At 35.3% G+C, this 26,979-nt stretch overlaps 1 protein-coding gene across 7 annotated transcripts in view; it reads right to left on the minus strand.

The window, feature by feature from the left end:
- foxp1b (forkhead box P1b) overlaps window positions 1–26,979 on the minus strand; it is a 179,232-nt gene that overhangs the window by 145,841 nt on the left and 6,412 nt on the right. For 6 of the 7 annotated variants that reach the window (XM_066698041.1, XM_066698039.1, XM_066698035.1 and 3 more), the window contains exon 3: window positions 9,854–9,966. The gene's annotated coding sequence lies outside the window, so the exon portion shown is untranslated. Of the gene's footprint in view, window positions 1–9,853; window positions 9,967–10,069; window positions 10,142–26,979 lie in introns of all 7 variants that reach the window. The other variant, XM_066698036.1, reaches the window with a different exon arrangement.

The following is a 26,979-nucleotide window of genomic DNA, read 5'->3' on the forward strand; positions in this document are numbered from 1 at the left end:
CCCACTTCCCCATTTTAAATCATAATGACTATTGTTGGCAATAAACACATCTGGATCTAAGCTAGCCTTGATCCCTGCCTTCAGACCCCATATAGGAACTTCCTATGATGGTGCATTAACAGAGTATTCCAAGTACAGCCATGTTACACAATACTTTCTCCATACAGGCTTTGGCCTGAAACAATCAGGTTGCCTTTTTTTGTGAAATGATCAAACTGGGGGGTGGGGACTGCACATCCTGCGTGAAACCGCATCCTGAACTAGCATCACCACGATTCACTGTAAATAAATACTCTCTCCTTGCAGCACTTCCGTCAACTGTCACTGTCTTGGCTCCAATCACCTTCAAGTCCAAACAGGAAAGCACAGAAAAGCAAGTGAGATGGCAGATATGAGGTTTAATTTGCTTTTCACTGCAGTTTTCATCAGTGGTGTGTTTCCGATTCTCCCGGATTGCCAGCTGCCTGGAATCACTCCTGGACGCTTGTCTCTTCCTGTCACCCTTCATTATTGTATTATTATGGGCGAGTCCATAAACTACTTTGAGTCACCATTAGGTGCAACTTGACCTGTTTATGAAGCACTGTGAAGACACTTAGCCTGAATGCATTCACATAACAAGCTGCATAAAATGTGACCTATTACCTGCTAATCATTTATCCATTACCAGAGAATATAGTGTGAACAACAATATGTCAAGCTAGGAACAGCTGCATTTCAGAGAGATCTTCAGGTATTACCTTGCAGTGTCGTTAATTAATGTTTGTTTGTTTTTCGGTGAGGTCACAGTAAACCTTCCAATGATTTATAATATCAGTAAGCATGGCAGATCTGTAAAATATACCTCTTCAAATGCTATAGTTAACTTTTTAATATATAATTTGGATAAAAACAACAGCAAGTACAATAAACAAAAAATTCAGATTTGTGCCATCGTGCTTGGGAAATGCCTCTACATAAATAACACTTCCACAAATACTGTTGGTTTGTTCAATTCTACAATTCAATCAAAATCTAAATTCAAAATTTTCTTGTCAGTCAGTGCTGCTTTCATATGCCTGAGCATTCTTGAGGGGTAACTGCATTCAATCTCTCCCCCAAGCAATGCTTATATTGTTTTATTACACTTCAGTGAGTGGAGTTCAAAATTGCATGCAGCTGCTGACTGTGGTCTATCAGTGTTACGCCTGGACACAAGTATTGCCCACCAGGCTTGAAAAATCATTCGGTTACTGATCTGGCAAGAAGACTGAACTGTGTGTGTGTGTGTGTGTGTGTGTGTGTGTGTGTGTCCGCGTGCGCGCACATGCGCGCACACGCGCGTGTCTGTGCGTGTCTGTACGCCAAAGTCAACGCCAGGTATTTTAAAGGATCAGTGCCTGTTTAAAAGGATTTTCACATCCCAATACAATTATAAATCAAGTGCATTGGCTAACATAAGTGTGTGGCCACTGATCAGGGTTACTGGAAACGCAGTATCTTGTTCCATCAATGGCGAGTCACCAATTAAAATAAATTAAATTACTAATCTTACTAATACTGACGGTACTAATTCTATTCATTATACACTTAAAAGAATGTCTTTAAAAAAAAAAAAAAAAAAAAAAAAATTCAACACACAGAGGCTCTAAATGTAGGTGGGTGGGCGTTGACTTGGAAAGGCATGAAATTGTCAGTGCAATATTTGTAAAAGGTGGTAGATAAATTACAGCCAACGTGCTTAAAATGGCTGAACTTTGGCTTCAAACAATACAATGAGCCAAAAGCACTTAATTAATCACAATATAAATAAATCATTTTAGTAATAAAATATGAAAACACATTGAAATTCACCATTTCCAAGCTTTTGATAACATAAATATGTAATGAAATACAAAATGTCCAGTGTGGGGGGAAAAAAGTAAGCTCATTTGCCTAAAAATGATCAAGACCGATATGTGGTATATACCCTCTGGCATTACTTTGTGCAAATTATTAAAAACAGGAAATGAACAGACACAATCTGACTTTCAGTTTGGAAGTGAAATCAAGGAAATTAGCAACTGTCTGCCATTAGGCAAATATTTTATAATTTACATATGATTTAAGACAGTAGGCTAATAATAATAATAATAATAATAATAATAATAATAATAATACAATAATAACAACAACAATTTTAACCATGATGCATATTTCAAGATCACTGTATATAAAAACAAGATTTTGTTTTGCAAGAGGTTTCTAAATAGGCAACTGTGGCTGGGAAATTTCCCCTCAGTTATTATATAAATGATTATTTAATTACAGAAATTACTGAGAAACTCTGAATTTCAGCTCAAATTTCTGGATGGGCGATTGTTCCAACAGGAGCGCTGACACTGTAAAATCCATTAGTCTGTACTGTAGATCTCAATGCAATGCTTACATATTAAATAACTGTACATTCCCGAGCCATATTTAATAATATTTTCTTTAAAAATAAATAAAATCTATAAAGTCTTAATTTCTTAAAACACATGTTGTGATTGCTCTGATAAAGACAAAAAGCAAACTCTCTCAAAATCTACTAATCTCAGTTGAACTAATGCTGGTTTATATCTCACTCCTGTTCTCTCCTTGCCAACCAAGTTCCCTGCTCTGGATTTAATTAGCACATTTTGTCCTTAATCCATAATAACAAGAAGGTATAACCATTCTGAACCCATATTTTGTCACTAATCGGTAGCAAAATTGGCTCCAAGTAATGTAAATGTTAAGTAACCAGACCCTGGAATCATCTTCCAAAATCTACAAGGATATATGAGTGAATCTTAAAAGTGCCTTCTCTAAACACAGTATGCATTGTCATTAACATGTGTTGAAAACATGGTCCCCTTTTGGAGGATTTATTACATTTTATGTTGTGGAGAATATCCAATGCATCAATTGTATGTAAAATGCTGTCCTGTAAAAACAACATCCTTTAAAAAATAAGTTTTTATTATAGATGATATTTTTTAACAAATATACTGTATACTAGCTGCCTTACAGAGAATGTGCAGAATTTAACGAAAGCCTATTTAAGAAATTGCTTCACGTCACAAATTGCTTAAAAAAAAAAAAATCACCATGGTTTCCTTTTGATATTGACTAGGAAGCCATTCACTTTGTGTGCTTTCCTCACATAAAAAGCACAGGTTTCAATATCAAGTCATAACTGAAAAGTACTCTTCAATGGCATTCTGTACCTACATCTCACACATTTCAAAAACCTGATGATCATTTTGTAAATAGGCAAGAGGACATTTCAAATTTGTGACAGAAAAATAAATAAAAAAGGAACAGAATGAATCCATTCCTTGGGATTTCATTTGAAGTTGTATGATATAAGATCACACATTACTGATAAAAATATTTCAGTCATTATATTAGAATCAATCGTAAAACAAGATTCAAGTTTACATACATACATTACAGAAATGCACTAGGTAACTGCCAAGAGGAACTGGAGACGGATTCCTTTACTGTTGAGTCAAATATTAACTGATCATCTATTCCCAGTAACCATACAACAGAATTTATTCATTTTGACTTGAATTGATGTGGATTCACTGGGCTGTCTCTACAATATTTGTGTCGGCAGTGTTGGTAGAATCTCCAACAAATATTCAAATTAAATAAATGCATATTACTCTGTCAGTTCATAATATGCCTTTGCTTTTTTGATTTGACTTCTGAGGGGGCTACACATAAAACTGAAACGCATTTTGCACAAGAAACTAAATATTGAGTTAGCTTAGCTAACATAATGATGATAATCTCTGTATCCATTTAATAAATGTATATATGCTTTAAAAATAAAAATCAATAAAACCTGTGGCCACAGAGATCTACCATCTTGCTGTCAAGACAGTAGCCAAGAAACTCAATCTTGTTTCCTTTTTTCCCCAGCACTTATGATCAAATAACCTGTACACCCAAAGTGATTTAAAAGGGTATTTGGTTTGTTAAAAAGCTAACTACAATCGAGTGAGTGAGAAAGATTTTTTTAAAATACATAATTTTATGCCAATGTAAAGAAACAAAGTATATCATAAAAAAGGAACGTTACTATTGAATTATATCCAAATCCATTATTTCCACATTATAATTAATCATCCCAGTCACGTTACAAATATTTTAAATAAATATTTAGTTCATACAATTTCTTCCTTAACTTTGAACACAAGAGGTACATGCAATATCTTCTGCAATATTGTACTCATTTTATAAAGTTAGACAATATTATTATTATTATTATTATTATTATTATTATTATTCATAATAATGAAGACTACGTCGTGTACTGAAAATTCAAAAACTGCATTTGATCAATTTTCTATTTCTGAGTCTAAGGTGAAGGTTCTTTGCTTATACAAACAGATGAGTCCACTAATAATTAAAAATAAAACATTATTTTATTATAATAATTTTCTTAAGTATAATATACACACACACATATTTCCAGATATTGATATACACTCACCTAAAGGATTATTAGGAACACCATACTAATACTGTGTTTGACCCCCTTTCGCCTTCAGAACTGCCTTAATTCTACGTGGCATTGATTCAACAAGGTGCTGAAAGCATTCTTTAGAAATGTTGGCCCATATTGATAGGATAGCATCTTGCATTTGATGGAGATTTGTGGGATGCACATCCAGGGCACGAAGCTCCCGTTCCACCACATCCCAAAAATGCTCTATTGGGTTGAGATCTGGTGACTGTGGGGGCCAGTTTAGTACAGTGAACTCATTGTCATGTTCAAGAAACCAATTTGAAATGATTCGACCTTTGTGACATGGTGCATTATCCTGCTGGAAGTAGCGATCAGAGGATGGGTACATGGTGGTCATAAAGGGATGGACATGGTCAGAAACAATGCTCAGGTAGGCCGTGGCATTTAAACGATGCCCAATTGGCACTAAGGGGCCTAAAGTGTGCCAAGAAAACATCCCCCACACCATTACACCACCACCACCAGCCTGCACAGTGGTAACAAGGCATGATGGATCCATGTTCTCATTCTGTTTACGCCAAATTCTGACTCTACCATCTGAATGTCTCAACAGAAATCGAGACTCATCAGACCAGGCAACATTTTTCCAGTCTTCAACTGTCCAATGTTGGTGAGCTTGTGCAAATTGTAGCCTCTTTTTCCTATTTGTAGTGGAGATGAGAGGTACCCGGTGGGGTCTTCTGCTGTTGTAGCCCATCCGCCTCAAGGTTGTACGTGTTGTGGCTTCACAAATGCTTTGCTGCATACCTCGGTTGTAACGAGTGGTTATTTCAGTCAAAGTTGCTCTTCTATCAGCTTGAATCAGTCGGCCCATTCTCCTCTGACCTCTAGCATCAACAAGGCATTTTTGCCCACAGGACTGCCACATACTGGATGTTTTTCCCTTTTCACACCATTCTTTGTAAACCCTAGAACTGGTTGTGCGTGAAAATCCCAGTAACTGAGCAGATTGTGAAATACTCAGACCGGCCCGTCTGGCACCAACAACCATGCCACGCTCAAAATTGCTTAAATCACCTTTCTTTCCCATTCAGACATTCAGTTTGGAGTTCAGGAGATTGTCTTGACCAGGACCACACCCCTAAATACATTGAAGCAACTGCCATGTGATTGGTTGATTAGAAAATTGCATTAATGAGAAATTGAACAGGTGTTCCTAATAATCCTTTAGGTGAGTGTAAGTTGGTGTCTAGGCCATTATTAAAATACAAATAAAAAGGTAGAATACAAAATCAACCCTCTGATATATTGGGACATACAAGAAGGAAAGGGGCTTCAATACATACTGTGTACATTCATTCTTTATTATACAGAAGAACTGTTCCATTATTTAGTTGTCATGTGACTGATCTGATAAAGCCACTGTGATAAGGAAACAATAACATGCTTATTTGTTAGTGTGTATGGTTGTAAATTCACACTTATTAACAAATTCATACAATGGTCACAGCTTGCCTTGGGAGAAATCTACAGCCTTTAATACCACAGTTGTACAAAAAAGGGCACAATATCAGTAAACCTATGTTTGCCTAAAGAGTGTCAAACAGGAATGTGTGTCTGTTTGTTTGTACAGATGTACTAGAAACCACAATCTACCATCATCCTCTTGAGCAGTAGTTATTCATTTTATTCTTTAAAAGCAATTGTTTTAGTTAAATTGTTAAACCAGGAAGTAAATACATTTTTTATAAACCCCCAAACATGTACTTCTGCTGTCTCAAAGCACAGTTCTGGCACTTTCTGCACAAGTGACTGATAATAAATAATTGCACAATTAAAACAATTCCCCATGTCTATCTGTCAAACTGATCTAATCTACTTTATGAATGTCACACAAGCACAGGCGATTTTGGTTTCCCCAGGCCAAGTGTTGTAACTGCATGGTTTGAAAATTGAGCCAATAAACAAAACCATTTGAATCCGGAAAGAAAAGAGCATTTCTGAGAAAAATTAAACCACTCAACGAATCTGTTCAAGCTTTCTGATTTGTTAAAAATGATGTAAAATGCTTGTTGATGCTAAACGTATAGGGAATGCATACCCTTTTACTGTCCACTATAAGGGTATTGTGAAGTTTATGATTCTCAGTAGGCATGAGAGAAGTGGAAAGGTTCATTTTATTGTCAGTTCTAATTAACATTGGATTCTGCACCAGTGTTATTATTATTATTATCATCATCATCATTTTTCACTGATGACATGTGCCAGTCATTCATGTGGAGTTTAGCATAGACAGCATCCAGGATTTGTTTTTCTTGTTATGCTTATTTTGAATGATTTCCTTCCTTAAACTTTGCAATATTGCCTATGTTAATTTATTTCAATGGTTTGTAATCGTTTACTCCACCACAAAAAATATGAATACAAATAAATAACTCCCTCAATGGATTTTAAAAAGCAGCCCATGCTAATTATTCAAAATCTCAATTTGTACAAAAAGCTTTTAAATTAAAACAAATGATTTACAAATTGGAAATGTCTACATTAACCTACAAACAGTTTTTTAAATAACATGTTTTCTTCAGTCTCCTTTTTCCAATCCCTCATCTCGAGTTGCTTGAAACATCAGCTCATTCAGAGTACCAGCCATTAGGTTTATAGAAAGGATGTCAGGTATGAGGCATTTTTTTTTATCAGATAGGCTTACAGACCAAAGTATGTTGAAGTTCTGCTGTCACCAACACCAAATGTAAATTGAATAGAATATTTTAATACATTTGATATGGAATAACAGGCATTATCCATGGCTAAACCTTTTTCACCTAAAGCAAACTCAAATGTTGTAGTATAGTTTAAAAAGTGTGTATCGAAACAGATCTGACAAAATTAACATATGGAAATTGTCTACCTTGTTTTTGGGTGTGGAGATCTATTTCCTATATTTCCTATTTGTTAAGGCATATGTTAGCAATACTGAAAAAAAACAGCAGTCATTAAGTAAAATATCCTTGCGAGATCAATGACCTATGGCATCTGCAATGTATACATGTACAATTCACAATGGCATCTGTGTAAACGTAGCCTCCAAAGATTCTTTTTTAGCACTGATCAATGACTCAAACTATTGCCCACAAACCTTTTAAATGAGGCGTTATGTTTTGTGGCATTGCAGAAGACAGGCAGTAAATGATGTGCTTTGTGTAATGATTATGGCTCTGTAAAATCTGCACATGCATGATGACACTCCTCCACCATATCAAATTTATATCAAAGCTCCTGAAATGGTACATAACTCCCCAACACAAAATAACAACTGTCACCTTCAGCGGAATTCATTAATCCAATGTTAATGTCTTCTTTTTCTAATGTAATTTTTCTAATTGAAATTTAATTCTCCTACAATATTTGGAAGATTTTTAATTGACGTTTGTTGTAATTAATTGCTGGGAATTACAGCCTTAACAGAGAACTTAAAAACTAAATTTGACACTGAGATTGGATAAACGCAGCAGTGAGGTGCCTGCTGGGACTGTTTCATCATCCCCCTCGCCCCTCCTGCTGATGCAAGGTGGGGGATGATGGGCTCTTCCTTAGAGTCATGAATTTAATTACGTATGGATTCCATTACCTCTGCACAAATGTCATGTTCATTTTTGATCAGCGGCAAGTCAGGCAATGGCTTCCAAGCTGGCATTGAGCCAACCAACTATGTAGAAAGTATTCAGCCAATTACAGGACACAAAGTCCCCACAAGGAAGGGAAATAAACACTTTTAAAGTATTTCATAGAGATACAAAAGTAAGATGACACACACAATGCATACAGAAAAGAGTGAAATTGGCAGCTTCATGCAACCCATGGCTATTTTCACTTCATCTTTCCGTTTACATTGCTATTTTCTATTTGAATACATCCACGCATCCAGCTATTCTAATCACGTTACATTAAATGTTTTCCTAATATTAAGATTGTTATAAACCTATCATTGGATAAATGCATGCCCTGGTATTACTGAGACACATGGTTTGTTTCTTTCTTTCCGATGAAAAATATAATTTCTAGGCGGTACATTTAAATGCATTAAAGAGTAACCTGCAGTTTCTGATGGGGGTGTTCATATTATCAAATGCTTTCTTAAAGGGAAGGGTACTGAAATGTGGCTTTCCGAGTGAAAGAATAATAAAATACGATAATTTCTTAAAAAGAAGACGATGACAGGGCAGCTACATTATCCAAAGCATTGTAAATGTGGAAGTCAGAAACACTGCACATGTCAATTCAGTTTCTCCAGGAGTAGAGTCAACCTGGAGAGGTATATGAGGTACATGGTTCATATGGTACATTGTTGCATTACACAAAATACTATAATGTAGTTTGTATCCAATTTTCAATTTTAATAACTTATTGTAAGCAGACTGCATAACAATCTGCTATCAAATAGCAGATGCATTTTAAAACCTGTCTTTTGTGTTTGTAAGTGGCATAAGGCTTTATTTATGGAGATGGCAAGTGCTTGCACTGGTGCTAAATGGGTCCCTGGTAACTCTGTGTATTATTCTTGTTACTGAAATTATAAATACAAAATAATGGCAACATATATATATATATATATATATATATATATATATATATATATATATTATATATATTATATATATATATATATATATATATTATATATATTATATATATTATATATATCACACACACACACATTATTGGGCTTGGATTTCTTGTTTAAAACAAAGATTTCAACATTAAGCTTGACTGAAAGAAAACAAGCAGGTTTGCATTAATAAATAATTACACTAAAAACACTTTCATTTATAAAATTATTTTGTTAGGGTGTCATTTCTAACAATTAATTGCTAATCATCTCCAATATCAACACTGCCAACGAGTTCTGTATGGGCAACAGAGGGGGCTCTATTACTTATATATGTACAGGTACTATACATTTAAAAAAATATATATTACTTTACAGTGTGCATACACACAAATGTATTCTTGCTACAAAATGAGGATGGTCATTATAACAATACCACATGGGGATATCTAATATCTTGAAACCATATTGAAAACTAGGTTTTTGTTTATTTTCACTAGGTACATTTTTTCTGCATTGGGTTTTGTATACTTCCTTCCTTTTTAATTAACACAATAAATTAAAAAGAACAAAGATTACATTATGTTATGATATGAAACAGTACAATAAAAAGCACTTGGATGATATAACCTCTTTGTATTATATAGTTTTATAAAAATTGTTTACTTATAGTCTTATTTCATGCACCACAAATCATTTTGAACTAATAGTTCATTGGCATTAAACTGCATTTTGAGAAACAGTTAAACTGCTATAGCAGGATGTGGATGCAAATGCTTGCTTACCGTTTTCACTTTTCTAGGTAAGATGGACATTCCATCCATTCAATCAGATCTCTGCACAAAGTCTTTGAAGTCCTGACATCAGCAAGTGGTGAACTTCATGAATGTCACTTTACCTGTAACAAAGATATTTATACATAAACGTGGTAAAGAAAACATCCACAACTTTTCATGTTACAAACAGGAATTAACACCAAATTTCAAAGGTGGGGGAAGTACCTTGAAGTAATTTACTTAACCCACAGTGACGGGAGGTTGGTCATGCAGAATGATATCTAACTTTGATTAATACTGAAAAATAAAAGAAAAAAAAAACGTGATCAAAAACCACAAGTTTTTACCTTAAATAATGACACATATCTTCCCATCCCTTATCTTCAGACCCAAATACATTTTAAGTCATCAGTCACGCATTTCTTTTAATAGCATAAACTTTCAGTATGAGCAAAAAAAAAAGATCTCACAATAGTAGCTTGCATAAGCAATACTGGGCAATCTTGACGCCAATCACAAAAAAATGATGAGAATGCTGATAAAATGGAATTTTTTTTATTTTTATATTTTTCACAGAAGCAGTGTACATGTTCTCAAGACCTCAACGCCAGCCTACACACATGTAACTTAAGTTTAAATTATTCCTAATTTCTATCAGCAAGATCTACGATTCAAGCATGGAACAAAATCACAGTGAAACTTTGGTCAGAGATAACCTTTCCTTCAAGAAAATGAAAACAGCAGACGGTAAAAAAGGACATTTCTCAAGAATGAATGGGAGGAACACCAAAGTTGGATAAACCTGAAAACAATGGTCTCAATCGATTTAGAAAGAATGACAGTGAAGCCTACTCATATTGAACAGGTACCATTTCAAGTGTTGTATTTTATTCATCTATTTATTTATTTAAAACATATAGGGTTTAATCAACTTTTACAATCCCAACTAATTATATTTTGACAGTTTTGTATTTACAAAGATAAACTCTCAAGAAAGAACTACAAGAAGCTTTAAGAACCTTCAGTTATGATGCTCAAACTTGCAATTTTAGGAAAGGAGATGAGGAAACCATTGACATACCAATGAATAAATGCAACAGAATAAGATACTTATAAATAATCAACCCTTCATAAGGTGGGAAATGGAAATGTTTATAATAAAAAAAAAATAGCAGACATTTGATCTATTACTTGTCATGTATAAATATTAAGTCATGTTATAACTGATTGAAATAGGGTCTGTGCATCTTTAAATATAGTTGCAAAAATGGCAAAAACTGCTATTAACATGTATTATTATTATTACTAAAACCTGGGTACATACTATAGTCTCCATTCTGAATGCATAGTTCGCTTCATCCCATAGAAACATGTATTGCCTGTAAACTACATGGTAACATATACAATAGAAAATCAGTCAATATTTTCAACCAAAAGGCAAAGCTGAAACATTGATTATTTTAAATAGATCAGTTCTAACAGCTGTTTTCTGAATTTCCATTTTAAAAATTGTATTGCCTTGATCAGCGTTTTCTTTTCTTTTCTTTTTGTTAGTGCTAAGGATGAATAACTAACAGGCACCATATGTTGGGTATGTGTAACAGTAACCCTAGGTAATTTAAATAGTAGCTCCCACCAAAATCATTAGACAGGTTTATTATATATACGTGTATGTGTGTGTGTGTGTGTGTGCGTGCGTGTTTACAAGTAGCATACATAAATATATAGGCCTACATAAACCACAGAACAGTGCAGTGCAGCATGTTTAAGTTAACTAGTCTCTTTCCCCCATCAGTGCATGGGGATCCTGCCGATTAGGCCTGTCTGTTAAAACATGCTACAGATGACCAAGTGCAACTGTGACTTGAAAACTAGGAACCAAACCAGACACAACAAACCACATAACAGCCAGCCCAACTTGTCATAATTTATGTGTGTGGAATTCAACTGTAACACCATTAGCAAAATACTATTTCCATCATGGGTACACATTCCTTCCCCAATGTCAAGCTCTGAAAAGCCGCTGATAAGACCCTGCTGATTACCAGTCTGCATGTGTGTCATTAATCAACAAAAATATGTTTATCCCAATAGACGGCTTTACCCAGCATAATTTATGTCTACACCATTAAGGCTCCACTTTCTCAAGAGTATATTTTTGAAAGAGACTGCCTTTTATTTTGACATTGTGTTCATACCCCATCTCAGCAACCATTAACATCACTAAGAAGGAATGTTCCTGCCATATTAACATGAATAAATAAACAAAGAGAAGTTAATGAAGAGATAAGACTCACATCAAGGTAATAATCTGTAGAAAACTCTCAATGATCTGAAAGCTGGGATATTGCAGCCTCTCTGAAGCGGTCTAAAGGCGCTCTGCAGCCCAGCTGTTAAGCAGAACGCACTTTAACTTTGAAACATATGGTTTTAATCCATTCTTCACACAAATTACAATTCATGTCAGTTTCAAAAGAAACCCGTTACCAACCACTTTAAAGTAGTTGTTAATTGCCACTTTTTCATGTGTCAAGTTTTCTAATTTCTATATTAAATTCTGATTTATTTTTTTTATTTTTTATTTTTTAAGAACAGGTTCTTAAATACAGAGCATGCCATGAAGTTTACTGGTCCTCTGACAGAATTTAATCTGTGTATGAGAGGACTGCTACACTCATGCACACGGATAACCACCGTTAACATAAAACTATAAAAACTATATTATATATATATATATATATATACACACACATATAAAAAATTAAAAAGACTTCCCCAATTTTGTAGAACCTTGTAGAAACCATGGTCAATATAACAGTATCAATACATAAAGAAGCCACAAGTGCAAGTTCAATGACGTTTATGGCTTCCAAACAATAGTCTTTTTGCCAATACGGTTTTGGAACAACCCACTGTTTCAACGAATAGGCAAACATTTAAAAGCATACTTAAGAAATCCAAATATATTTAGGCACAAACGTCAAAAGTTGAAAAAAAGTTGTCAATAGTGCAACAAAACAGACACTAGCGCATGTCACTGCTGTTTGTTTGAAAATATCATGTCAGTGCATTATTGCCAGTCTGTGGTATTCCTATCTAACTAGCTCACATGACATGAAGAGGATATTATTTGAACTCATTCCATCCGAAATGCCGGCCACCAGAATAGCCAAGCTCAACCCAAGTGAAGGGAATACTGCCAGACCTGACTCAACCCACAGAGTCACCCTGCTCTGGGTATTTTATTGAATATACAGCCCAGAACACAAAACTCTCCTAACTGATGTGCAGAACATGGTACAATTATAAGAAAGTGGTCTAACAGCACAGACACCCACTTGACCTCAGAACACAAAGTAACTTAGAGATCCACATGATTTAAAATCCTCTACAAACGTGCAGACAAGGTCACGGGGTCAATGCAGACATTAACAGGTCATTGTGCAGCCCACTTGGGAACAATTACTCCCAGTCACGGCTAAGTGGACACTTGATTGAACACGACTAAGGCAGTGCACACATCCCACTGATAACAATCCTCAGAGAGATGTAGAATAAAAGCCCTTATGATTCAGCTTTTATTGCTAATATTCATCTTACTTTTCTCTTTAAAATAGATACAAAAATGATGGAAAGGATTCTTCCTCTTCTTTTTTTAAAGTACCGCTTATAATTGCATTTTTTTTACATGAAAAATATTGCACAGCTATATAAGATGTTAAAATAATTATAAAGAAAATGAAAAGTACCTAATTTATTGAATAGGAAATGAATAAGTAAAACAACATTTGTTTGCTAAATATATTCGCTATCACCTACCATAGGTGGTTTCTCATTTATTTATTTATTTATTTGAATGCGGGCAAAATGCATTCATTTTGTAATATACCTTGCTTAAAAAAAAAAAAAAAAAAAACAGTTTTACTGGGCAATGCTAACCACCAACACCACATTTACCACCTAACAGTAATACCAAGAAAACTAATTGTGGCTATGTTTAAACAGTTTAATCGCAACACTAACTTACAAAAACAGTGTACAATAAGTCAGTACACCTTGACACTATAGTGTATAAAATATGTAAAAGAAAGGTACTGTTCCTGGATCTGTGAAGGACTGTGTCAATAATTTAATTGTGTTTTTAAGGTGATTTCTTAAAATTATACAGATAAATTGGACCTCCTTCTCCCTTGGAAATGCTTTCTAACCTTATACTAAAATAAAGGGCAGTGAAATATCCCATGGGCATCTTTAGGAACAGCAAATACTGGCATGTTTAAAATATTAGGGGACTTGAATGTCTAATTATTGTAACAATTAATGTTTTCTAGATAAAATGTACTTTGCTGATTAAAGGACATGGTGGCACAGATGTTGTGAGAAGCTGATCTGTTCAAAGCTGACCTTGAACTTTACCTGTTGAATGTTTTTAACTGGACTAGGCAAATACAGGTCTGAGTGTCAACAAATGGAAGGCATGACAAAGAAAATTACCGGAATAAGATGGCTTTAAAAAAAAACAAATCAGACAAGATTAAATGTGTCATCTTCACACCTACCCCCCTTAATTAAATGAAGGGCACAAAATGGTGTCAAGTTAATTCAAGCCGTCTATTAACACTTATTTTTATTTTTATCAGTATATTTTTCAACTGCATTTATATGTATTAAACAACAAGAAGTTACTCATGCCCTCAGTTTAATTTGAAAAAAAATCCTACACATTTATGCCAGGTACCTTTACACAAAGCAATCTCAAATCAACACAAGGAAGACCTTTGTTTTGCTAACCAATACAATAAACTCTTGATTGTTCAGCTGTACCAAAGCCAAAAGAAAACCACAAACTTACTTAATCAAACAATGCTCTAGTTTCACAACTGCAAAGTATGAAGTACGAGCCACCAAATAACCATGCATGTATACTATTAATTGACTTTCTTTTAGCTTTTGTTTGGTACATCTGAAATTAAGTACAAACAGGCACATAAATAAGGTATTGGCAATGAAGCAGCTTGCAGGACAACCTTCCCAAATATTTTTAAATGATACATAGTGTTTAGTTTAGTATCATATTTTCAGTTCTTAAACTTTTACTCATTAGCAGCTCACTTTGTTTTGCAACAAACTGTTATTGATTTGTATTATTACATCATATTGCAAAGCTGCTGCTTGACCAAAACATTGTCATTTTTTAGACTGACACTGACTCTGGAATAATAGCAAAAAAAGGAAATAACTAAGAAGACGTGGTTTTTCTTCACAACAATATACTTAAGGAAAAAATACTGCATTGAGTACAAATTGACCAAAATAATTTTAAATGTTGTAAAATATGTTATTTGGGGGCAATTTGCTGAACAAATGTTTTACAGATAAAGACCTTAACAACACATTGAATTATTAAGACTTCCTGTGCCAAACATAAAACACAACATATATATATTTACATAGTGGTTTATGTTTTTAAAAAAAGAAGACATTCAAGTTGAATAAAATGTTGGTGTATATTATGTGTCAGCTAAAGTTCCCCACCCCACCACCCAGTTTTACGAACCACAGCAACAGTCTGTGCTCAGTCTTGTTTGTATTTATTTATTTATTTATTCTTTGAAAATGAGTTCCACATTGTTGCTTCCCCCAGTCTGCTGCAGCAGCTGTTGGCTGTTAAACTGCACAGACGACACAGTTCACGACTTTTCCAAGATGACTGTGTGCCACATCTGTAGCTGATGAGACTGAGTGTAAAAGTGTGGCAGACAGAGAGGCAAAAGAAAAGAGCTTTGGCACAATACATCGCCGTCCACGTGCAATAAAGAGATGCATTTTCAAGAAAGTGGAAAAGCACTTCATCTAGCCATCTAAAACCTAGCTGGTCTATCCCATTACTGAAGGAGCCTATCGGAGCCACTTCCTCAAGACAGCTTCAACTGGGAGAGAAAATGAGAGCATCCAGGAAGCAATGTGTTAGCACAGAGGAAGCAAGCTGCAGCCGTACATTCAAAACCGTGGTTCTCCGAGCTCCCCATTAACTGGGCTGCTTTCCAATTCATTTAGGACCCCAGAGATAGAACCTTCCTGCGTTTACAGAAATGACACAACATTAACAGATTTGCATATGCAAAACATTGAAGCAACAGGCATTCCTGCTCAATTGACCTATTGCTTGTTGTGGCAGTTGAGTTATTCCCTGTGATGATTTTGTAACCAAGTGGGCGTCATGTGAATACCATCTGGGTACCACTTATTTAAAGCTGGCAGCCTTCCTGTGGCAGGCAGGCTGGCAATGAGAAGGAAGGGAATAAATTGCATCATTTACTTAACATCCATTTGCTGTTGTGGCCGTTAAAAACCCATGACTAAATAATTTGGTTATTTCTGCTGCCAGTTATTGCTGTCAGCCAAATTATACTGTACATGCTACAAACAGCGAGACTGTCAGAAAGCCACGGAAGAGTAAATCTGTACACAAGTGTGTATACTCTATATGACTACATGCAAGCATGGGAAACACAGTCATCTATTACCAGACACACACACCAGTATGTAGGTAGCCTAAATAACACTGAAAGTCCCCTCTTGTAAGTGGGGTTCTGAACTAGGCAGTATAAAAAAAAAAGTGATAACCACTTTTCCTAAAAATGTCAAAAACTAAAAAAAAGTGTCAGTTATTTTTAAAAATGTAAGTTTCTCTGTTCTTCTATACCCTCTCATGTAGTTTTTCTCACATCAGATTTAGATTATTTATGAATATGCAAATGTTAAACTCTGAACTGTGTCATTTAAACTCTCTTTTCAGCACCACCTAGTTCACATCACTGACACCAACTTTGAGCATTAAAAGCTGATTAGTTGGTGCGATAAGAAGCCACCTCTTACTGTAACAGTGTTTTAGCATTTTGGATGAGTTCCCAACTTCAGTGGGCAGTATTTGTAATTATAGTTATACTACATGATCCTTTCAGTGGTAGAATGACATTTAAGAGACATAAATACGTGTCAACTGCAGTGCACAACAGTTATGCTAGCCCTTTTCCTTACTGATAATACACATTTGCATGAACTTGAAACCAGTATGTGTGTGATTTATCAAGCTTGTTATAATTACTATTATTGACTACTATACACAGCTTGATTATTTTATACACCAAGTTAGATTTTAATGAAGAGGAAGAAGAAGAGGAAGAGGAAGAGGAAGAAGAAGAAGAAGAGGAAGAAGAAGAGGAAGAAGAAGAAGAAGGCTTTAAAGTCGGTGTCAGTGACATCATTTAGATGTATATTTAGAAATCATCCAGAACTGGTCCTTCAGAATGTGAAAAATACACAGATCCTTCAGAACAAATGTACTACTTACCAATATTGATTGTATGTAAGGAAAAGGGTCAGAAGTTATGTACAGTTCAGAGAATAAAACCATCCCTGTTTGGGCAGAATAAATAAGGGAAGATTCTTCAACAAATACTGTGGGATATTTTAGAACTTAAACCCAACTGAAAACAATTTAATTTAGGATAAATTCATTTGCTGGCGAATTCCTTATTACAACAACATAAGGTTAAAGCAGTTATCTCTTACTAAAAGGTAATCTTACAGATCACTAAGGCATGTACAGTGCATTGCAAAAGTATTCACCCCCCTTGGCATTTTTCCTATTTTGTTGCCTTACAACCTGGAATTAAAATGGATTTTTGGGGGGTTTGTATGATTTGATTTACACAACATGCCTACCACTTTGAAGATGCAAAATATGTTTTAATGTGTAACTAACAAGAAATAAGACAAAAAAACAGAAAACTTGAGCGTGCATAACTATTCACCCCCCCAAAGTCAATACTTTGTAGAGCCACCTTTTGCAGAAGTTACAGCTGCAAGTCTCTTGGGGTACGTCTGTATAAGCTTGGCACATCTAGCCACTGGGATTTTTGCCCATTCTTCAAGGCAAAACTGCTCCAGCTCATTCAAGTTGGATGGGTTCCGCTGGTGTACAGCAATCTTTAAGTCAAACCACAGATTCTCAATTGGATTGAGGTCTGGGCTTTGATTAGGCCACTCCAAGACATTTAAATGTTTCCCCTTAAACCACTTGAGCGTTGCATTAGCAGTATGCTTAGGGTCATTGTCCTGCTGGAAGGTGAACCTCCGTACTAGTCTCAAATCTCTGGGAGACTGAAACAGGTTTCCCCTCATGAATTTCCCTGTATTTAGCGCCATCCATCATTCCTTCAATTCTGACCAGTTTCCCAGTCCCTGCTGATGAATAACATCCCCACAGCATGATGCTGCCACCACCATGCTTCACTGTGGGGATGGTGTTCTCGGGGTAATGAGAGGTGTGGCGTTTGTGCATTTTCCTTGATGGCCAAAAAGCTAAATTTTAGTTTCATCTGGCCACTCTTCAGTAAAGCCCAGCTTTAAAGTGGTTTAAAGTGGTCCTATGGACCGATACTCCAATCTCCGCTGTAGAGTTTTGCACCTCCTTCAGGGTTATCTTTGGTCTCTTTGTTGCCTCTGATTAATGCCCACCTTGCCTGGTCCATGAGTTTTGGTGGGTGGCCCTCTCTTGGCAGGTTTGTTGTGGTGCCATATTCTTTCCATTTTTTAATAATGGATTTAATGGTGCTCCGTGGGGTGTTCAAAGTTTCAGATATGTTTTTATAACCCAACCCTGATCTGTTCTTCTCCACAACTTTGTCCCTGACCTGTTTGGAGAGCTCCTTGGTCTTCATGGTGCCACTTGCTTGGTGGTGCCGCTTGCTCAGTGGTGTTGCAGACTCTGGGGCCTTTCAAAACAGGTATATATATATATATACTGAGATCATGTGACAGATCATGTGACACAGGTGGACTTTATTTAACTAATTATGTGACTTCTGAAGGAAATTGGTTGCACAAGATTAGGGGTTTCATAGCAAAGGGGGTGAGTGCATATGCACGCACCACTTTTCCATATTGTTTTCATTTCACTTCACCATTTTGTGTATGTCCATTACATGAAATCCAAATAAAAATTCATTTAAATTACAGGTTGTAATGCAACAAAGTAGGAAAAATGCCAAGGGGGATGAATACGTTTGCAAGGCACTGTACCTTGCAAACCACACATCCATAGCAAAATCAACATTGATTTTTAAGGAGGTACTTTTTTTTTTAATGCACCTTAAGTTACTAGTACTGTTCATCTACTGAACATGTTTGTAAGTGAAAGACATTCAAAGATAAGGTTTCACTTTCCCTCATATCTCCATCATCCTAATTTGTCTGTCATTCACAGCACCTAAACAGTTCACAAAATGTATGGTGGGGTTTACAGTTTTATGATATTTAAAGTAAAAAATGAATTAATGTAGTAAAGCAAGTTCAGGAAAGATAAGGTACTCAAAACAAATGTGAAAGATGTATGCTGTTGAAATACTAGTTTTTCCTCACAAATTGTCCAGGTTTAGATGGGTTAATATGTAATTTCCTGCTAAGAGAAGCAGCATACACCATGTACAGTAATGTACCTTGTATTCATTGCTTGACTTAAAACATAAGAGACTGGCATCAAATTACAGTAGGATATTTTTTAACTCACCAGATTTATTACATTGTTTGACAGCGAGACAAATTTCAGAATTATGGGTTGCCGATACCCTACAGTATTATTTAAACCCCTTTATGGATTTAGAAACCGAACACCTCACATTGCTTGTGATCTGTTGCTAGGCTATGAGTGCCAAGTAACAGGTTTTAACTCAAATTAAACAAAATATTTATTTCTAAGTCAGTAATGCATTCAAAGATAGAAATTGCTTTACATTCCATGTGGATACGCCTAAAAGAATGTAAGCAATGGATCTTTTAAATACTTAATATGAAATGACTACCTCTACTTTGTATGGCAAGCAGCCATATGTGATAATGAACTAGGCCACATCGTACTCAGTGTGAATACACATTTTTTTTAATTGAGCAATATATCAAATAAGTAATTATATAGTTGTACTATTCATACATTTGTTATAACATCCTAGGACCCAAATAGTTAGTTGGATATTTTGTTTATTTCATCTAGGTCATCTGTAGTTATAGAAAATAACTTACAGGTGAAAGGGAACTTGAAACGACAGACAATAATCAATGTCAGCTCAACAGAAGTATAGAAGCTTTCACTCGTCCACTATGAAGTGAAGATTTGCGGATGAAATATAGCTTGCTATACTGAAAGCTTAAACACTGTGGTTCCATCAACTCCTGCAAATGGATGCAGCTTGATCATGTGATTTCCTTCAATGGAAAACATTTTGTGAGGTCTCCTATGTGCAGATTAAGTCACGTTATTGAGGGTGGAAGTTAAGTTTTCCTTAATTAAGTAATTTATTTTAATTTTAAATGTTATCCAGACAATACAGATATTGTATTATAAATCATGAATCAAAACTGGCACACAAAAAAATGCTGGGAAACAATTTTTTTGGAAAAAAGTTTGCAAGTTTGAAATGTATATGCTACCTTCATTTTAAAAGCAGTTTCACTCAAAAATTCAGAAGTTTATGTATAGTGAATTAGTAATACTTAAATTAAATATTATTCTCCAATGACTTGAAACCTAGAATAAATGCCACACAACACTATAAAGACTGCTGCACTTTACTACCTGTAAAACTTAAAATGACTTCTATGAGACGAAAAGCACTATGGAAATATATTTTAAATAAACGGATAAAGAGGCAAATTACCTTGAGTGGAAAAATCAAGAGTTACATTTATCATTGTAGATAGCATATTTAAATTGTTTTACATATGTAATTGATCTACAGGGTACGGGTGAGCAATCTGTGGATGCACAATCAGGAGGACATATGTATGCTGTCCTCACCTCACCTGTGTTAGTATAAGCAGTGTAGCTGTGAGCGATACATACACATACAAATACAGGCACACCCTGAATATCAATTCCAAATTAAAAAAAATACATAGAAAAATAAGACAACATGCAGACATAAAAGAAACAGATGTTTGCTACAGCGCAAACAGATCACCCAGATGAGTGTGGCAGCTTTGCTGTAGAAAAAGATTTCTGTTCCTGTTTTAAGAGATGAACATGTGACTGATGACTTGATGGCACCATTGGTGCTAAGAAAGCAACAGCTTCCCCTGCAGAAAAGGTGTGGTGCTTACTTGAGGAAGGGCCTTAAAAAAGCAGCCCAGGTACACAGAAACAAGGGTGTGGATACAATAAACACAAATTAAATATTGCAGTGCCTGAGGTTATTTTAAAAGGGTGTGATACACACAGTTGGCAGTTACAACTAGCGCTAAAGCTATGAAAACAAAAAATAACAAAAATGAGAGGTGGGGGTTCTAAGTTTAATCAATAAGACAAGATAGCTTCAATTCAGAGAACCAAACTACTAATGTTACCACCACAATCATAAATATTAAGCATGAACTATTTGTATTGTTATTATTATGACTGTTGTTGTTGTTCAACCTTTTAACAACCTTGTTGAACAACCTTTTAACTTGGCCAATTCGTACCACATTTCAGGTAAATATCTCGCATAGCAGGAAATGTAGACAATTTACATGAAGAAAACAAACAGAAAACTGCAACCCACTATATTAGATAGGAAGCTTAGGTAGACAATGCTTTGTAAAAACTGACACCTAGAAATGGGAGTATAAGAAACATACTGTGCTCATATTAGCATAAAGTTCTTCGAGTGCCAGAAACAAACTCAGTCAGAGACAGAAAGGGGTTTTGCCAGCTGTAGTAGTTGCAGGGCCTTTATAGCTGCTCTCTCCATAACAATCTAATTTTGCCATTAAGTACTAAAAGAAATAATAAATAATTTAAAAAGTGGTTCCAAAAATAATGATAATGTTTTCAGGTTCATAAACTGCTCTCATTTTCAGATTAGCATTTCAATACACACTAACAGCTGTATATAATGCTGACAAAAAAGTACCCATAAATTATAAATCACCAAACTGACCCGGCAAATTAAAGCAGTGAAAACTAACCTGTACTTTGCAAATACCATTCAGCCACTATAAGACAAACTAGGTTCATTATGAAACATCAGCAACTGATCTAGAACATTTAGCAGACACACTTGGGAGTTTATTGATCTCCTTAGTCATCATGTTCAGCAAATGAAACTAGAGAAAGTTTATGATCCCTTTGCTCAGTTTCTAAAAAAATAAATAAAATAAAAATATGATTTAACAGTCATCAATTCAGTATGATTTTATTTTTGTGTAGAGACTTTAAACTGGAAGATGGGGAAAATCCCAATTCATGAAAATCATGTTTTCAGTTTGTTCTGAACATCTACATTTCATGTTAAATTCACACAGTGTTTGATCCCAAACACTATTTCTTGAACTTTTTTTTTTTTATAAAAAGAATCATTACCTAGACATTACTTAACAATGTCCAACGTTGTATATTTGAAGTCTTTTCTGCATAATACTCACCGACTAAATTTTAATTTTAGCTGGGGCAGTGTAATAAAGGAAATACACAAAAGACCACAATTCCCTGAAGAAAACTACTTACTGAAGCAAATAAACAAAACAACAATGTCACGCCACCTACATATGTGGTGGGGAAACGGACACACCCGACTTTTCATACTCTTTATAAAAACACAAATGCTTGAATAGCAACGTATTTGGGGAAGTTTAAAAGTCAAGAAATCCTATACCTCCGTTACCTTCAGGTTTCCTTTCTTAGAATTTGTTAAAAATGTTAAAAAAAGAAAAGAGAAAATCCAGTACCACAGGTTAAATGAAAACATTTATAAAAATATTCTATTTCCTTTCTAGTAGGAGGATGTATTTTTTGTCTGTTGTATGGCATTTGTGGGCTGTAGTCTGAATTATTAATAAATAAATAAAACCCTGCAGACTGTCTCCATTCTGTTGCAGACTTGCCTTTCTGTCACTGCCAGAATACATCACAGCTAGCAACCCACCCCCTGAAACCCCTGAAAGAGAGAGACAAGAGAGGGATTTCTACAGGGCTGGGTTGCTCCCTCCGAGTGACGTAATCTGGCAGTGACAGAAGGACGAGTCTGCTGGGAGCATTTTAGGAAAGTGGAAACTGCAGAGATTTCATTTACTAATCATTATTATTATTTATTTCTTAGTAGACACCCTTATCCAGGGCGACCTACAGGTTAGGCAAGAAACATTTTAAGTTGCAGTAATACCATCAGTACAAAATACAGTAAGCATAGATTCTAGTACAATGAGCTAACAAGTGCATTACAAGGAAAGCAACATACACTGTAACAAACTAACACTACATCATCTAAATATTAGTAAGGAATTCAAATATTATTTGTTGATAATTCTTCTTTCATGAAATACAGTGCAATTGCCAGTGTTACAGAAAAAATATATTTAGACAATATGTATACATGCATGCGGGCCCATATAGCAATGACATTAAAAAGACAGAACTGGAAGGTAGGTTTGCATTACACCAATGAGAGGATCATCTGTCAAACAGAAGTCACCACCTAATATTTGATTTGGAATTTTTAATTGTCAGGAAGGGCAAAGTTTTGATTTTGTCATGCCAGAAGTATAATTATTGAATGGGGTTTAAGAAAAGTGATATACTTGTATTCATGACTGGAAGGTTGTGGGTTCAAATCCCAGGTGGAGCAGTGCTGTTGTACCCTTGAGCAAGATACTTCACTTAGATTGCTCCAGGAAAATGCCCAGCTGTATAAATGGGTACAAATGTAATTCGCCCTGGATAAGAGCATCAGCTAAATGACAAAAAAAAAAAAATAATAATAATAATAATAATAATAATAATAATAATAATAATAATGTATAATATACTCTGCTTGGTCTCCATGGAATTTGACAAATTAACCGACTTGAATGTACAATTAAAACTGTTCTAATATTAGAAGAGCCAACATGATCAGAAAACGAACTGGGTCTGGCGTGTTGTACAAAAGCTGCACTTTATCACTCGACCTCATATTGCACGTCCTTCGTTGTAACATTTGTTTTATTAAGTATATTTTGGTTATTATTGTTTATGCTATGCTCTATGGGAATTAGAGCAACTGCAGTTATGTGTCTATGCTCATTTACTGACGATCATTGAATAAAGACGACACAGCTGAAGCAATAACCTCCAGTGTTGAATCTTCTTTACAAGCTGTAAGAAAGGAAGAAGTCTAACGTAGCAATGTGACTTCGCCTAATGATTATATGTATCCTATTATGGCATGTCTAATAAGATATATTCAATACAGAAGAAACACAGGGTTGATTTGGAAAAACCTATTTGACCAAGACTCAAACCAGTGAGCTAACTGTATATAGACTATGGTCTAATTTATTGAGACATTACAGTCACGACTGCTTATGAAGCTTTGAATTAAACTTTGTATAAAACAAACTGTAAATAATGCATACAGCAAAATCATTAACATACTCAATTAAATTAAAATGTACTTGTCATCTCTTAAGTAATGTTTAATTTAGAATCACTAAACAGATGTTAGTTTCAAATATCAGATATTGGTTTGTAGACAAAAAGGAAACTCTCCCCAACCTATAAAAATGGAAGAAGAACAAACATTTAAAAATCTGGCATCAAATTTGCACTACTGCTATAATCAATACACCATGTATCAAAGTGAGGCCATCCTGCACTCAGACTCAGAGCTTGGAATTCTGATGGCATATCACATTGAGAGATACATTGCTAAGCTAAAGCACTGTACAGAAATGTGATCAAAGCAACACGTCCCTCTTTAGAATTCACATGAAGAAAACCGACTACGCCACGTAAGACTCTTGTCAAGGCGGGTATCCGTTAAAAAATAATAATTAAAAATTTAAAAAAACCTAAGCACACAACTGTGTCTTGGTCTATAAGGTGCATTTAAAAAAATATCTATAGTTAAATATATATACATACATACACATACACACATATAGCTAGCTAGATAAATAAATAGATAAAGTCTGGCAGCATATGATGTTTTTAAATAATGCACAGTTCATTTCTCGAGCTTTGAAACTTGCACTCCTACAACTTCCTGCATCTGTTGACATCACTGAGGATCATTACCAATCACACCTAGTTCTTCATTGTTATTAACATACAGCCAAACATATCAAACATGTTTTCTTGCAAGGTAGACAATTCAAGCTTTTACACAGAGTAACAAATTCTTACTCACATTCCATTGAAAGTGGCATCTACATTTTGTATTTAAAATGTTATATTGCAGCCAAATCAGTACTTGCTAAAGTGACTAATAATACACTTGAAAAAAAGTGACTTTCATGTGTGAAACTGGTTACAATTTCAGGTCAGAAATGAACAATACCAAGATGAGTGCATAGTAATAAGGATCCTGTGTAGAGCTTAATGTGCAGTATGAAATTATTCGTCTGAAAACAAAGTTTGCAGACTATGACAAAGTGTAGGCACAATTCTCAAGCTACAGTAATGGTGCAGACACAATAAATATAGTTCCTTTACGGTAATTAAGGTGTAGACTGCTTTCTCAAGAGATACGTTACAGCATTAATGTGGACATTGCTCAAAACAGCTCATGATGTCGCTGGTAAAAGCTGGCTTTAGACTTTATTCATAAAACCAAGGTTGAGAAATAAAGTGTTTTGAACGGAGCATTCCTTTACTGCCCTCCTACATATCTGAAGTAATATACAAACACTTTGATGTGTATTTAACGTTACAGTGATAATAATACATCTTGTAAGATATCAGTCTTTTAAGTGTTTACCTTTGGTCACAAAGTACACACTTAGCTAAAATATATTTGGACAGTTGCTTGCACAGCAGGGTTTCACTTAGTTACTTCAGATCTTTCACTTTGGTCAAAGAGGTTACTTTCCAGAACTATAAGACTGATCGCATTTAAAATGAAAACAAACACTCTGACTCAGTGGACAGTCACTAAAGACTGGGAAAGGAGGTTTATCCTGGATAAACTTCCATCTAGGGGGTCATCGCACACTAAACTGGACAGCTGGGAGATACAGGTGTACGGGCTTAGACTGCCAGCTGAATACACAGATAGCAACATATGGCAAAGCAGAGGATTTTTAACTAACTTCATTTGTAGCTGCAGATAGGTGAGTAATTACAATAATAAAAACAAGCAACAAAAAAAATGCCATAGCGCAGCAGACAGAGCCTAGGCTCCCCCTTGGCTCAGAGGCTACACTGTCACAGGATGGGAAGTCTTTATTGAGAGAAAGTGCCATTTGAGAAGCCGATCGATCAGCAAAGAAAAATCGTACATCTCTCTAACACCAGATCTATAATTAGGACTGTCAGTACCCTGTTAATGTACTCTTCCCAGAAACCTTTAAGTCATTGGCACCCAATGCCAGCCTCATTTATAATCAGCTTATCATGCTGTGCAAAAACAAGGACCATTTAACTGATCAGTCTTTGGTTTTCAGCTGTTACAAATGTATAATTTATTCAACAGTGATACAGCTCTTAAATGTATGCCTGCCTACTGGAAACAAATCTCTCTATATCGAGTGTTCAATTCTGGCTTATCAGCTGAAGTCACCTGACCCATATCTGCCTCCCATCCCTGTGGTCGGACTCCTCCCAGAATGTCAGACAATATAATCAGCTTTTATAGCATTAGCCCCTGAGAATCCTGCAAGACAGATCTCAGATTCAAACTAGCAAGGTCTCCAACTCAAGAGAGAAAACATGTTTGTTCAAGAAGGCAAATCCTTCAATTATCTTGAATGACTGAATCAGTATATTATGGTGTTCTTTATTGTTTTAGCTGTCATCTAGAAATGCTTTATAGTAAGCAGCGCTATAAAAACAAATCTGTCTTTGTTATGGATAGCACTATTGCAGTTTCTGAAAGCAGAACAATTTTCCTTTTGAAGTGTGGTTCATAGTACTCCACTACTTTATTTGAGTTGTTAAGAATTACAAATAAGGAGATGTTTTAGGTCTTCATGCATTCCTCCTTTCATCAATAACACTTCTAATTTTGAACTTGTCTAAAGCCTCCTGGGACAGCGAGGGCCGGATCAGTGGAAATGGAAGCCCAGGTCTCATCTGCAGTCATCTGCCAGCCACACAGCTGGTGATAAAGGATCTGTAACAA

The sequence above is a fragment of the Amia ocellicauda genome, chromosome 3 (assembly GCF_036373705.1).
Source record: "Amia ocellicauda isolate fAmiCal2 chromosome 3, fAmiCal2.hap1, whole genome shotgun sequence".
Lineage (NCBI taxonomy): Eukaryota > Metazoa > Chordata > Actinopteri > Amiiformes > Amiidae > Amia > Amia ocellicauda.